General features: G+C 46.7%; 1 long non-coding RNA gene and 1 pseudogene across 1 annotated transcript in view; both read right to left on the bottom strand.

Annotated features, from left to right (window-relative positions):
* LOC124607110 overlaps nucleotides 1-15,178 on the bottom strand; it is a 463,292-nt gene that overhangs the window by 27,777 nt on the left and 420,337 nt on the right. The window lies entirely within an intron of this gene.
* Nucleotides 4,357-4,474, bottom strand: LOC124607706 (annotated as a pseudogene).

Below are 15,178 nucleotides of genomic sequence, written 5' to 3' on the forward strand. Positions count from 1 at the left end.
TTTTGTCTCTACATTTATTTTAAAAAGTAACTATCTTTTTTCTCCAAGTAATTATTTGCCATGTAAGAGGTTTATAACTTCCCCTTTGTTGTCTGATGTCTCTACAAACCCCAAGCTCCAATCCGACACGCAATCCCCGTTTTTTTTTCTTTCTTTCTTTTTGTTTATTACTGTTATTCGAACGTCGTTTCCACGGGCAAAGGCGCAATTGTCACGCATTTAAGCTTTGACTACTTTCACTATTTTCCTCCTTTACGACACGTGGAAAGTTTACAATTAGCGTTTTTGTGGTTATCACCTTTGCGTTACTCTGAACTAACGCCGAATGCAAATACGACTCCATGTCTTTTGTCCTGTAGGTGTTTCATTTTCTAGCACAGAAAAAGAACCATCTGTGAAGATTTTGATCACACTTACTCAGATTGTACAGTCGGCTAGTGCGTAAGACTATGAAAATGGTTCGTTACAAGTGCAGCCGGAAATCAGCCAATATGTTAACGCCTGTCGTTAACTTCCATTGCCTACACATGGTGCGGACAGACATTCAGAGAGAGAGAAAAGTTTCTCACCACAATTAATGACGGATTAAGAAAGTAAGAAAGTACCGCTACTGAGAAACTGTTCTTGCCCTCTTTCTAGCACGACATTCTGCGAAATATGCATGAAGGGTCACTGGTAAATTCCTTACTCCTAGATTTCCGGAAAGCTTTTGAAACAGTCTCTCACTGCAGGCTACCAACGAACGTCCAAGCATACTGAATAGGCTCTCAGATATGCGATATGCCCGAAAGCTTTTCACGTTATAGATTCCAGTACGTTGCCCCGCACAGCGAGTGTTCATATAAGAAAATGCCAATGTACGGAGTGCCACAGGGAAGTGTGATAGGGGCGTTCATGTCTTCTATGTAGATACACGCTCGGCAAACCGTTGCTCTCCTGCAACGGTTTCAGTGTATCATAACAATCCACCCTATAGTCCTGACTTGGCGCCCAGTGAAAAAACATTTGGCCGGAAAGCGATTCAGCTCCGACGACGAGGTTAAAGAACAGCATCAAAACTTTCTGAACAGCATGGAGGCGAGCTGGTATGACATGGGCAAACAAAAACTGACCACACCGTCTACAAAAATGCATCGACAGAAATGGTGATTATGTCGAAAAATATCTAAATGTTCAAGCTGTAAACTGATGTAAACCACTGTAGAAATGAACAGGTCTATGTACTTATAAAGAAATAGGAGACCGTACTTTCGAAATTACCCTCGTACGATTTGTTTGAACGTTTGTGTAGCGACCGCAGTAAGGGGGCTTCCTAGACAGTACAATTTGAAAACTGACTCGGTCCAATCTTGGCGGGAAGTCACAGTTATGATCCAAATAATTAAGTTTCTGAATTTTAGTATCTTGCAGTGTCTGCCACTGGAATTGGATAGCACTTTCGTAACGCTTTCGGGTTTTATTGGATAGCATTTCCGCAGCGGTTTCGCGCTTAGTAAATGAACTAAGAGATGAAGAGAGGGACAGAGGGTGTTCGAACATCTCGCAAGTGTGGGGCATGGAGAACAAGAAGGGACAGTAACCTCATTATTTCCGTGAGAAACGAGAGAGAGAGAGGGAGACGGAGGGAGGGAGGGAGACGGACGGAGGGAGGGAGGGAGACAGACAGACAGACAGACAGACAGACAGACAGACGGAGGGAGGGAGGGAGGGAGGGAGGGAGGGAGGGAGGGAGACAGAGGGAGGGAGAGAGGGAGGGAGGGAGGGAGGGAGGGAGGGAGGGAGGGAGGGAGGGAGGGAGGGAGACAGACAGAGGGAGGGAGGGAGGGAGGGAGGGAGGGAGACAGACAGAGGGAGGGAGAGAGGGAGGGAGGGAGGGAGGGAGGGAGGGAGGGAGGGAGGGAGGAAGAGAGGGAGGGAGGGAGGGAGGGAGACAGACAGACAGACAGACAGAGAGAGGGAGGGAGGGAGGGAGGGAGGGAGGGTGGGAGGGAGACAGACAGACAGACAGACAGACAGACAGACAGACAGAGGGAGGGAGGGAGGGAGGGAGGGAGGGAGGGAGGGAGGGAGGGAGGGAGGGAGGGAGACAGACAGAGGGAGGGAGGGAGGGAGGGAGGGAGGGAGGGAGGGAGGGAGGGAGGGAGACAGACAGAGGGAGGGAGAGAGGGAGGGAGAGAGGGAGGGAGGGAGGGAGGGAGGGAGGGAGGGAGGGAGGGAGGAAGAGAGGGAGGGAGGGAGGGAGACAGACAGAGGGAGGGAGAGAGGGAGGGAGGGAGGGAGGGAGGGAGGGAGGGAGGGAGGAAGAGAGGGAGGGAGGGAGGGAGACAGACAGACAGACAGACAGAGAGAGGGAGGGAGGGAGGGAGGGAGGGAGGGAGGGTGGGAGGGTGGGAGGGAGGGAGGGAGACAGACAGACAGACAGACAGACAGACAGACAGACAGACAGAGGGAGGGAGGGAGACAGACAGACAGACAGACAGACAGGGAGGGAGACAGACAGAGGGAGGGAGACAGACAGAGGGAGGGAGACAGACAGAGGGAGGGAGACAGACAGAGGGAGGGAGGGAGAGGGAGACAGACAGAGGGAGGGAGGGAGAGGGAGACAGACAGAGGGAGGGAGGGAGAGGGAGACAGACAGAGGGAGACAGACAGAGGGAGACAGACAGAGGGAGACAGACAGAGGGAGACAGACAGAGGGAGGGAGGGGGAGGGCGAGGGAGAGGGAGGGAGGGAGAGGGAGGGAGGGAGGGAGAGGGAGGGAGGGAGGGAGGGAGAGGGAGAGGGAGGGAGGGAGGGAGAGGGAGGGAGGGAGGGAGGGAGGGAGAGGGAGGGAGGGAGGGAGAGGGAGGGAGAGGGATGGAGAGGGAGGGAGAGGGATGAAGGGAGAGGGATGAAGGGAGAGGGATGAAGGGAGAGGGAGGGAGAGGGAGGGAGAGGGAGGGAGAGGGAGGGAGAGGGAGAGGGAGGGAGAGGGAGAGGGAGGGAGAGGGAGGGAGAGGGAGGGAGAGGGAGGGAGGGAGAGGGAGGGAGAGGGAGGGAGAGGGAGGGAGGGAGAGGGAGGGAGGGAGAGGGAGGGAGGGAGAGGGAGGGAGGGAGGGAGAGGGAGGGAGGGAGGGAGAGGGAGGGAGGGAGGGAGAGGGAGGGAGGGAGGGAGTGGGAGGGAGGGAGTGGGAGGGAGAGGGAGAGGGGGGGTATGGAAATATGGGCAGCATACGTGTTGAGCTGATAACGAATTATTCGTCCGCTTCGATAATAAGGGAGGGAGAGGGAGGGAGGGAGCGGGAGGGAGGGAGAGGGATGGAGAGGGAGGGAGAGGGATGGAGAGGGATGGAGAGGGAGGGAGAGGGAGGGAGAGGGAGGGAGAGGGAGGGAGGGAGGGAGAGGGAGGGAGGGAGAGGGAGGGAGGGAGAGGGAGAGGGAGGGAGGGAGTGGGAGGGAGAGGGAGAGGGGGGGTATGGAAATATGGGCAGCATACGTGTTGAGCTGATAACGAATTATTCGTCCGCTTCGATAATAAGGAGGTTAGTTGGGATATAACGAAGGGAATGAAGAGCGCGAGTGGAGGCTGCGACTGCGGCGCTCCCCGCCGGTGGTCTGTGGCCGTCATAAAGCCTGCCGTAAAAAGCCCTCCCAATGAGGGGGGCCGGCCGCCAGGCCCCTGGCGCTCTGCAATGCAGCCGCGCCAACGCCCCAGCTGCCTGCCGTTCCTCCCACATCACCTCACCACGCAGGGACACCGGCGGCCGCTTGTCCCCGGCTATCGAGAGCTGCCAGACACGGACGTTTAACTGCCCCCCGAGCGTGTAGTTACGAGTAAACACGACAGCTGCTATAAAAATCCGCGTCTCGCACACAATGGCCCCGTGCTGTCACGGCTGACTTCTCCTGATCGTCTGCGAGGCTCTTTCTCTCCGCTCAGGTATTGTTTGAACACCGGAAATGAGCATACCGGGCAAAAAATTAAGTCACCTCTGGCAAGACCATGCAAAATTTATTTATTTATCATCATCATTACGCGTTTTTCCCATTAAAGCAGTGCTCAACTTGAATGTTATACGATTATTTTATTTTACCCGTCTAGTTCCGCAGGAACAATTTGAGGAGCAAATCTCCAAGGTCATCGAATGTGTCAGTATATGAAATTACAACATAAAAGTACTCCGTCTTCAGGCCACGACTGGCCTACCGGGACCATCCGACCGCCGTGTCATCCTCGTTGGAGGATGCAGATAAGACGGGCGTGGAGTCAGCACACCGCTCTCCCGGTCGTTATGATGGTATTCTTGAACGACGCCGCTACTATTCGGTCGAGTAACTCCTAAATTGGCATCTCGAGGCTGAGTGCACCCCGAAAATTGGCAACAGCGCATGGCGGCCTGGATGGTCACCCATCCAAGTGCCGACCATGCCCGACAGCGCTTAACTTCGGTGGTCTCACGGGAACCTGTGTATCCACTGCGGCAAGGCCGTTGACAACATAAAAGTAATAAAATAAAATGTTTTTGAACCCAAAAAGACAAGCGTAAGTTTAAGTAAACGCAACCAACAATGTGAGGTGCGACAATAATGTAATGAGACTTATTTTCTTTGCGAGATGTGGCAACCCTGCAGGCTTGCGTAGGCACAATATTTTTGACCTTGGTCTACAAGCTGCTTCTAGACCTAGCGGCACATCGATGCAACTGCTCAATCGTGAGTTGGGCTGTAATAAGTTAACACGTGTTTGTGTCTCTCGTCACGGAAATGGAACCGCGTAATACTGCGCAACGGTATGCATTGCTTTTGCCACTAAATTGGGCGATAACGCGACGACAACTTACGATAATCTTCAGAATGCTTTTGAAGAGGTGGTTATGTCGAGAGCTCAAGGTTTTTCATTGGCATAAAATGTTTAGTGAAGGCAGAACGAATATTGGAGATGAAGACCGCAGTGGACGACCATCAACCTCACGGACAGATGTCAACTTGGCCAGTGTGCGTGAACTCGTACGATCTGATCGAAGATTATCTGTGGGAATGATTGCAGAAGAACTGAACATCAATCGAGAAACGGTTCGTCTAATAATAACTGATGATCTTGGTATGAGAAACATTTGTGCGAAAATGGTCCCCAAAAATCTCACACAACTACAGCGAGAAATACGGAAAAATGTGGCAGCCGATCTGTAACGAGCAAACGGAAATCAATACAGAATTGTTGCGCCGTGTTATCACTAGTGATAAATGTTGGTTTTTTCAGTACGGTCCACAGACAAAACGCCAAAGTTCGCAATGGTGCTCAGAGAGACCACCCAGACCAAAAAAAAAAAAAAAAAACTCGCATGTCAAACTCAAACGTGAAATGAGTGCTTGTGTGCTTCTTTGATTCCAAGGGAATTGTTCATAAAGAGTGGGTGCCTCCTCGGCTAACAGTTAACCAATATTACTACAAAGAAATTTTAGAAAAACTTTGTAAATGAGTTCTTCGTGTCCGTGCGAACACTGCTGATAATTGGATTCTGCATCACGATAATGCGCCATCCGATACTGTTCTGTCAGTACAGCAATTTTTAACCTCAAAACAAATTTCAGTAGTACCACAGCCACCTTATTCACCAGATATCGCTCCGTGAGATTTTTTTCTATTTCCAAGAGCCAAAACGGCGGTCAAGGGACACAATTTTCAAACAACTCAAGATGTTCAGAAAGCTGTGACGAGGGTCTTTGAGGATATTACATAAGATGAGTTCCAGAAATGTTATCATCAATGGCAGAAGCGCTGGAAAAATTGTGTGCAGTCAGAAGGGGATTACTTTGAAGCAGACAACACTAAACTTGACTAAAACGGTAAGCAATATTTTTTTTTTCACATCAGTCCCATTACTTTATTGTCGCGCCTCATAGAAGGTAAGTATCAGCTAATTTTTCAAGGAACTCCTCGACAGAATAGAAGGAGTGGCCCACGAGGAAATTCTTCAGTTTCGAATTGAAAGCGCGTGGATCACTCTTAAGAGTTATGAATTCTTGTGGTAGCTTATTGAAAACGGATGCACACCTTTCTGTACAATGGTCAAGGAAGTGCGATCCAAATGCAGATTGGATTTCTGCCTCGTATTAACTGAGCGAAAGCTGCTAACTCTTGGGAATAAGCTGCTACTGTCAACAAGAAACGACATTCAAGAATGTATGTATTGAGAAGCCACTGTCAGAATACCCAGACTAGTGAACAGGAGTCGACAAGAGGTTCGCGAATTTACACCACTTACGGCACGAACTGCCAGTTTCTGAGCCAAAGCTATCCACTTAGACTGGGAAGGGTTACCCCAAAATATAATAGCATACGACATGAGCGAATGAAAATAAGCAAAGAAGACTAATTTTCGTGTCGAACGGTCACTTACTCGATACCGTTCGAATAGTAAAACTGGCAGCATTAAGTCTTTGAACAAGATCTTCAACGTGGCCTTTCCACGACAGTTTACTATCTATCTGAACACCTACAAATTTGAACTGTTCAATTTCATTAATAATATGCCCCTTCTGTGAAATTAAAACGTCGGGTATTGTTGAATAGTTTCCTCCTCCTTCCTATCTCTGTTACAGAAATCACTTAATTTTTTGATTGTGTTCGTGTTTCTTTTGTGCTGCTCATATTTTCCTTGTCTTCTTCTTGCTTTTTACTTCAAGTTTCTGAATTAACATATTTCATTAATCACTTCCCTACTGATTCCTGCTCGTTTTAGGTCTTCTATTTGTTGAAGCCAAAGTTTTTTTAGCCGTTTACTAAAATTTTCATTCTATCTACACTGACGGAAAAAAATAGCAACACCACGAAAGAGTTGTGCGACGTAAATAAAGGTGGTAGGTTTGTCTCTATCTGTGGAAGATGATGTGTAGTCAAATTTGGCGCCAGTCGCCACTATAAGGATGCAAATTAGGTTTGCTTTAAATGCACGCTGAAGGGTCGTGGGCGATAACTAACTTTGAGACTGGACTTGTGTGATGATAATGTTTGTTTGTGGGGCGCCCTTACACATTCCCAATCTATACAGAGTCCAGTCTAGCCACTTTCATGAATGATGATGGAGTGAAGAGGACAACACAAACACCCAGTCCCTGGAGATTGGACTTTGTGAGTTGAAGTTACTCGAGAATGCCTCTAAGGTGACAAAGACGCCATGATCAACACCTCACTAGGTCTGAACAAAGTCTTGTAATAGATCTACATAGAGGTTATGTTCATTACGCGAAATTGCAGAAATACTTTGCAGGAATGTAGCCACTTTACATGATTCCTGTCAAAGGTGGTCACGAGTATAATGACTTTTCTGGAGACTAGAAGTCTACTCTGTAGGAATCAGCATGGGTCTCGAAAAAGGCGATCGTGTGAAATCCAGGTCGCGCTATTCGTCCACGAGACTCAGAGGGCCGTAGACACGGGTTCGCAGGTAGATGCCGTGTAATATGCTGCTAATGCATAGAAAGGAACATCCTTTATCATTTAGCTACAATATAGGAGGTCAGCAACTGGAAGCAGTTGTTGTTGTTGTGGTCTTCAGTCGTGAGACTGGTTTGATGCAGCTCTCCATGCTACTCTATCCTGTGCAAGCTTCTTCATCTCCCAGTACCTACTGCAACCTACATCCTTCTGAATCTGCTTAGTGTATTCATCTCTTGGTCTCCCCCTATGATTTTTTCCCTCCACGCTGCCCTCCAATACTAAATTGGTGATCCCTTGATGCCTCAGAACATGTCCTACCAACCGATCCCTTCTTCTGGTCAAGTTGTGCCACAAACTTCTCTTCTCCCCAATCCTATTCAATACTTCCTCATTAGTTATGTGATCTACCCATCTAATCTTCAGCATTCTTCTGTTGCACCACATTTCAAAAGCTTCTATTCTCTTCCTGTCCAAACTATTTACCGTCCATGTTTCACTTCCATACATGGTTACACTCCATACAAATACTTTCAGAAATAACTTCCTGACACTTAAATCTATACTCGATGTTAACAAATTTCTCTTCTTCAGAAACGCTTTCCTTGCCATTGCCAGTCTACATTTTATATCCTCTCTACTTCGTCCATCATCAGTTATTTTGCTCCCCAAATAACAAAACTCCTTTACTACTTTAAGTGTCTCATTTCCTAATCTAATACCCTCAGCATCACCCCACTTAATTCGACTACATTCCATTATCCTCGTTTTGCTTTTGTTGATGTTCATCTTATACCCTCCTTTCAAGACACCATCCATTCCGTTCAACTGCTCTTCCAAGTCCTTTGCTGTCTCTGACAGAATTACAATGTCATCGGCGAACCTCAAAGTTTTTATTTCTTCTCCATGGATTTTAATACCTACTCCGAATTTTTCTTTTGTTTCCTTTACTGCTTGCTCAATATAGAGATTGAATAACATCGGGGAGAGGCTAAAACCCTGTCTTACTCCCTTCACAACCACTGCTTCCCTTTCATGTCCCTCAACTCTTATAACTGCCATCTGGTTTCTGTACAAGTTGTAAATAGCCTTTCGCTCCCTGTATTTTACCCCTGCCACCTTTAGAATTTGAAAGAGAGTATTCCAGTCAACATTGTCAAAAGCTTTCTCTAAGTCTACAAATGCTAGAAACGTAGGTTTGCCTTTCCTTAATCTTTCTTCTAAGATAAGTCGTAGGGTCAGTATTGCCTCACGTGTTCCAGTATTTCTACGGAATCCAAACTGATCTTCCTCGAGGTCGGCTTCTACTAGTTTTTCCATTCGTCTGCAAAGAATTCGTGTTAGTACTTTGCAGCTGTGGCTTATTAAACTGATTGTTCGGTAATTTTCACATCTGTCAACACCTGCTTTCTTTGGGATTGGAATTATTATATTCTTCTTGAAGTCTGAGGGTATTTCGCCTGTTTCATACATCTTGCTCACCAGATGGTAGAGTTTTGTCAGGACTGGCTCTCCCAAGGCCGTCAGTAGTTCCAATGGAATGTTGTCTACTCCGGGGGCCTTGTTTCGACTCAGGTCCTTCAGTGCTCTGTCAAACTCTTCACGCAGTATCGTATCTCCCATTTCATCTTCATCTACATCCTCTTCCATTTCCATAATATTGTCCTCAAGTGCATCGCCCTTGTATAGACTCTCCCATATACTCCTTCCACCTTTCTGCTTTCCCTTCTTTGCTTAGAACTGGGTTTCCAACTGAGCTCTTGATGTTCATACATGTGGTTCTCTTATCTCCAAAGGTCTCTTTAATTTTCCTGTAGGCAGTATCTATCTTACCCCCTAGTGAGATAAGCCTCTACATCCTTACATTTGTCCTCTAGCCATCCCTGCTTAGCCATTTTGCACTTCCTGTCGATCTCATTTTTGAGACGTTTGTATTCCTTTTTGCCTGCTTCATTTACTGCATTTTTATATTTCCTCCTTTCATCAATTAAATTCAATATTTCTTCTGTTACCCAAGGATTTCTACTAACCCTCTTCTTTTTACCTACTTGATCGTCTGCTGCCTTCACTACTTCATCCCTCAGAGCTACCCATTCTTCTTCTACTGTATTTCTTTCCCCCATTCCTTTCAATTGTTCCCTTATGCTCTCCCTGAAACTCTGTACAACCTCTGGTTCTTTCAGTTTATCCAGGTCCCATCTCCTTAAATTCCCACCTTTTTGCAGTTTCTTCAGTTTTAATCTACAGGTCATAACCAATAGATTGTGGTCAGAGTCCACATCTGCCCCTGGACATGTCTTACAATTTAAAACCTGGTTCCTAAATCTCTGTCTTACCATTATATAATCTATCTGATACCTTTTAGTATCTCCAGGGTTCTTCCATGTATACAGCCTTCTTGTATGATTCTTGAACCAAGTGTTAGTTATGATTATGTTGTGCTCTGTGCAAAATTCTATCAGGCGGCTTCCTCTTTCATTTCTGTCCCCCAATCCATATTCACCTACTATGTTTCCTTCTCTCCCTTTTCCTACACTCGAATTCCAGTCACCCATGACTATTAAATTTTCGTCTCCCTTCACTATCTGAATAATTTCTTTTATTTCATCATACATTTCTTCAATTTCTTCGTCATCTGGAGAGCTAGTTGGCATATAAACTTGTACTACTGTAGTAGGTGTGGGCTTCGGATCTATCTTGGCCACAATAATGCGTTCACTATGCTGTTTGTAGTAGCTTACCCGCATTCCTATTTTCCTATTCATTATTAAACCTACTCCTGCATTACCCCTATTTGACTTTGTGTTTATAACCCTGTAGTCACCTGACCAAAAGTCTTGTTCCTCCTGCCACCAAACTTCACTAATTCCCACAATATCTAACTTTAACCTATCCATTTCCCTTTTTAAATTTTCTAACCTACCTGCCCGATTAAGGGATCTGACATTCCACGCTCCGATCCGTAGAACGCCAGTTTTCTTTCTCCTGATAACGACATCCTCTTGAGTTGGAAGCAGTTAACTCGATAAATTATCTGGGAATAGGCATTAGGAGTGATTTAAAATGGAATGATCATCTAAAGTTGGTCGTCGGTAAAGCAGATGCCAGACTGAGATTCATTGGAAGAATCCTAAGGAAACGCAGTCCGAAAACTAAGGAAGTAGGTTACAATACACTTGTTCGCCCACTGCTCGAATACTGCTCACCAGTGTGTTGACTTCCGCAAGGCGTTTGATACACTTCGTTTAATGAACAAAGTAAGGGCATATGGACTTTGCTTTGAGCACTATGGGACTTAACTTCTCAGGTCATCAGTCCCCTAGAACTGAGAACTACTTAAACCTAATTAACCTAAGGATATCACACACATCCATGCGCAAGACAGGATTCGAACCTGCGACCGTAGTGGTCGCAAGGTTCCAGACTGTAGCGCCTAGAACCTCTCGGCGACCATGGCCAGGAGAGCATATGGACTATCAGACCAATTGTGTGGATTGAAGAGTTCCTAGATACCAGAAGCAGCATGGAGAGAAGTCTTCCAAAGTAAGAGTGATTTCAGGTGTGCCGCAGAGGAGTGTCGTAGGACCGTTGCTATTCACAATATACATAAATGACCTTGTGGATGACATCGGAAGTTCACTGAGGCTTTTTGCGGATGATGCTGTGGTATATCGAGAGGTTGTAACAATGGAAAATTGTACTGAAATGCAGGGGGATCTGCAGTGAATTGACGCATGGTGCAGGGAATGGCAACTGAATCTCCATGTAGACAAGCGTAATGTGCTGCCAATACACAGAAAGATAGATCCCTTATCATTTAGCTACAATATAGCAGGTCAGCAACTGGAAGCAGTTAATTTATAAATTAAAAGGGAGTAGGCATTAGGAGTGATTTAAAATTGAAGGATCACATAAAGTTGATCGTTGGTAAAGCGGATGCCAGACTGAGATTCATTGGAAGAATCCTAAGGAAATGCAATCCGAAAACAAAGGAAGTACGTTACAGTACGCTTGTTCGCCCACTGCTTGAATACTGCTCAGCAGTGTGGGATCCGTACCAGATAGGGTTGATAGGGGGGGTAGAGAGAGAGAGAGAGAGAGAGAGAGAGAGAGAGAGAGAGAGAGAGAGAGAGAGAGAGACGATCCAACTGAGAGCAGCACGCTTCGTTACAGGATAATTTAGTAATCGTGAAAGCGTTACGGAGATGATAGATAAACTCCAGTGGAAGACTCTGCAGGAGAGACGCTCAGTAGCTCGGAACGGGCTTTCGTTCAAGTTTCGCGAACATACCTTCGCCGAGGAGTCAAGCAGTATATTGCTCCCTCCTACGTGTATCTCGCGAAGAGACCATGAGGATAAAATCAGAGAGATTAGAGCCCACACAGAGGCATAGCGACAATCTATCTTTCCACGAACAACACGAGACTGGAGTAGAAGGGAGAACCGATAGAGGTACTCTAGGTACCCTCCGCCAAACACCGTTAGGTGGCTTGCGGAGTGTGGATGTAGATGTAGTAGAAATTACAATCGCAAGATGACCAGGCTCCAGTCGGCCACGTGGTACTGCCGAGAGGGCCACGTGGTCGTGCCGAGAGGGCCACGTGGTACTAGGGAGAGGGAAGAGCATGGTGCTCGGCGTATGGCTGTAGCGCATCGAACTGCATCTGAAACAGCGATTTGAGCGGCAGTTGGCAGACAGTGGCACATCGGACTGTTACAGATCAGATGCTTGAAGGGGAGCTCCGAGCTAGACGCCCTGTAGCGTGCATTCCACTGACCCCAAACCACCGCCATACGCGACTTCACTGGCGTCAACCGAGAGCTCATTGGACGGCAGATGGAAGTCTGCTATGTTTTCTGTGGAAGCTGGTTCTGCTCGGCGCCATTGACGGCCGTATCTCGGGTACAACGAAACCACTTGAGGGCCTGCAAGCAATCTGTTTGTGTGCTAGACACACTGGATCTTTCCCTGGAGTTATGATCTGGGATGTGATTTCGTATGACAGCATGAGCACTCTCGTAGTTACCCCATGCACCTCGACTGCAAACTTGTACGTCAGTCAGGCGATTCGACCTGTTGCGCTGCCATTCGTGAAAAGCAGTCCAAGGGGTGTTTTCTAACAGGATAACGCTTCCCCACATACCGCTGTTGCAACCCGACGTGCTCTACGGAGTGTCGACATGTTGCCTTAATCTGCTCGACCACAAGATCTGTCTCCAATCGACCACATGTGGGACATCATCGGAAGAAGACTCCAGTGTCATCCACAAACAGCAATAACCGCTCCTGTGTAGGCCGGCAAAGTGGAACAGGCGCTAAACTCCACGCCACACAAGCTGACAACCGGCACCTGTACGATGTGCATTCAAGTTCTAAGGCCTCCGATTTTTTTTCTAATTAACTACTCACCCGAAATCGATGAAACTGGCGTTACTTCTCGACGTAATCGCCCTGCATACGTACACATTTTTTACAACGCTGACGCCATGGTTCCATGGCAGCGGCGAAGGCTTCTATAGGTGTCTGTTTTGACCACTGAAAAATCGCTGAGGCAACAGCAGCACGGCTGGTCAGTGTGCGGCCATGGAGAGTGTCTTTCATTGTCGGAAAAAGCCAAAAGTCACTAGGAGCCAGGTCAGGTGAGTAGGGAGCATGAGGAATCGCTTCAAAGTTGTTATCACGAAGAAACTGTTGCGTAACGTTAGCTCGATGTGCGGGTGCGTTGTCTCGGTGAAGCAGCACACGTGCAGCCCTTCCCGGACGTTTTTGTTGCAGTGCAGGAAGGAATTTGTTCTTCAAAACATTTTCGTAGGATGCACCTGTTACTGTAGTGCCCTTTGGAACGCAATGGGTAAGGATTACGCCCTCGCTGTCCCAGAACATGGACACCATCATTTTTTCAGCACTGGCGGTTACCCGAAATTCTTTTGGTGGCGGTGAATCTGTGTGCTTCCATTTAGCTGACTGGCGCTTTGTTTCTGGATTGAAAAATGGCATCCACGTCTCATCCATTGTCACAACCGACGAAAAGGAAAGTCCCATTCGTGCTGTCGTTGCGCGTCAACATTGCTCGGCAACATGCCACGCGGGCAGCCGTGTGGTCGTCCGTCAACATTCGTGGCACCCACCTGGATGACACTTTTCGCATTTTCAGGTCGTCTTGCAGGATTGTGTGCACAGAACCCACAGAAATGCCAACTCTGGAGGCGATCTGTTCAACAGTCATTCGGCGATCCCCCAAAACAATTCTCTCCACTTTCTCGATCGTGTCGTCAGACCGGCTTGTGCGAGCCCGAGGTTGTTTCGGTTTGTTGTCACACAATGTTCCGCCTTCATTAAACTGTCGCACGCACGAACACACTTTCGACACATCCATAACTCCATCACCACATGTCTCCTTCAACTGTCGATGAATTTCAATCGGTTTCACTCCACGTAAATTCAGAAAACGAATGATTGCACGCTGTTCAAGTAAGGAAAACGTCGCCATTTTAAGTATTTAAAACAGTTCTCATACTCGCCGCTGGCGGTAAAATCCCATCTCCCGTACGGTGCTGCCATCTCTGGGACGTATTGACAATGAATGCGGCCTCTTTTTGAGACAATGCGCATGTTTCTATCTCCTTCCAGTCCGGAGAAAAAAAATCGGAGGCCTTAGAACTTGAATGCACCTCGTACAACACAATGCATGCACGTTTGGACGCTTGCATACGACATCCTGGTGGTTACATCGGTTATTAATGTGCCAGCATTTCTTATTTGCAATGGCTTATCGCGTGCTTACGTTAACCTGTCATCTTGCAATGTTAATCACTTAGATGTTGCCTAGATACATGTATTCCTGAAAATTCATTACTTTATATTAACAATTTTTATGTTGCATTTTTTTTTTTCGACAGTTTGTGTGACCACAGAATGTTAGTCCTCGTTTTCTTACCTTGTCCGTGTCTGTCTGTGTGTTCGTGTAATTCTTTGGATGGTCTCTTCATTCAAGTATCGTCATGTATATGGCTCGAAAACGTTTCCTGAGTATTTTACGTTCTATTTTCTCTATCTCTGTAATACCTGATTCTCAAATCGTGGTCGTTTCGAACGCATAGAGTGCTACTAGCAACGCAACTCTATTGTAGTGCCAGAGTGAAATGATACTTTTATTGTAGTGAATCCATGTAAGTTTGTGCAGTTTATTTATTTACTTATTTATTTATTTAGCTTGCCAAGATTAGGGGCATCAGGCCGCCTCTTACATCTAACCACGAATCCGACATATTTTACATTTATATTCATTATGGTAAGTCTATATTACGTCTAGTATAAAACATCATGTAATTATCAACGTCCAGGAAGGGGAGCAAAACCAGGCACAGTTTACATTCGTCCATGTGTACAATAGAGAGAGCCTACAGGAGGGTAGTTTTAAACTATGAAGGCTACTAGCAAGTTGACGTGAGACAAAGGTTCGAAGGAAGAGGAGCGTGATAAAACACAATATTATGGAGATGGGAGAAAATAAAGTGACGTGACCGACTGAGAAATGAAAACAGCAAGAATCATAAATGAGTGAAGGTGGGAACATTTGCTGTATTGTTTGACAGAAGGAAAGCTAGCCACACGCTATAATTTTTGAGGAACTGTTGCGGGGATGGCAGGAGGGTGTGTTCCAGCTGCTGCTTAAAAGCAGCAGGGCAATACAGGGTGTTACAAAAATGTAGGGCCAAACTTTCAGGAAACATTCCTCACACACAAATAAAGAAAAGAT

This window comes from Schistocerca americana, chromosome 3 (genome assembly GCF_021461395.2).
Source record: "Schistocerca americana isolate TAMUIC-IGC-003095 chromosome 3, iqSchAmer2.1, whole genome shotgun sequence".
NCBI lineage: Eukaryota > Metazoa > Arthropoda > Insecta > Orthoptera > Acrididae > Schistocerca > Schistocerca americana.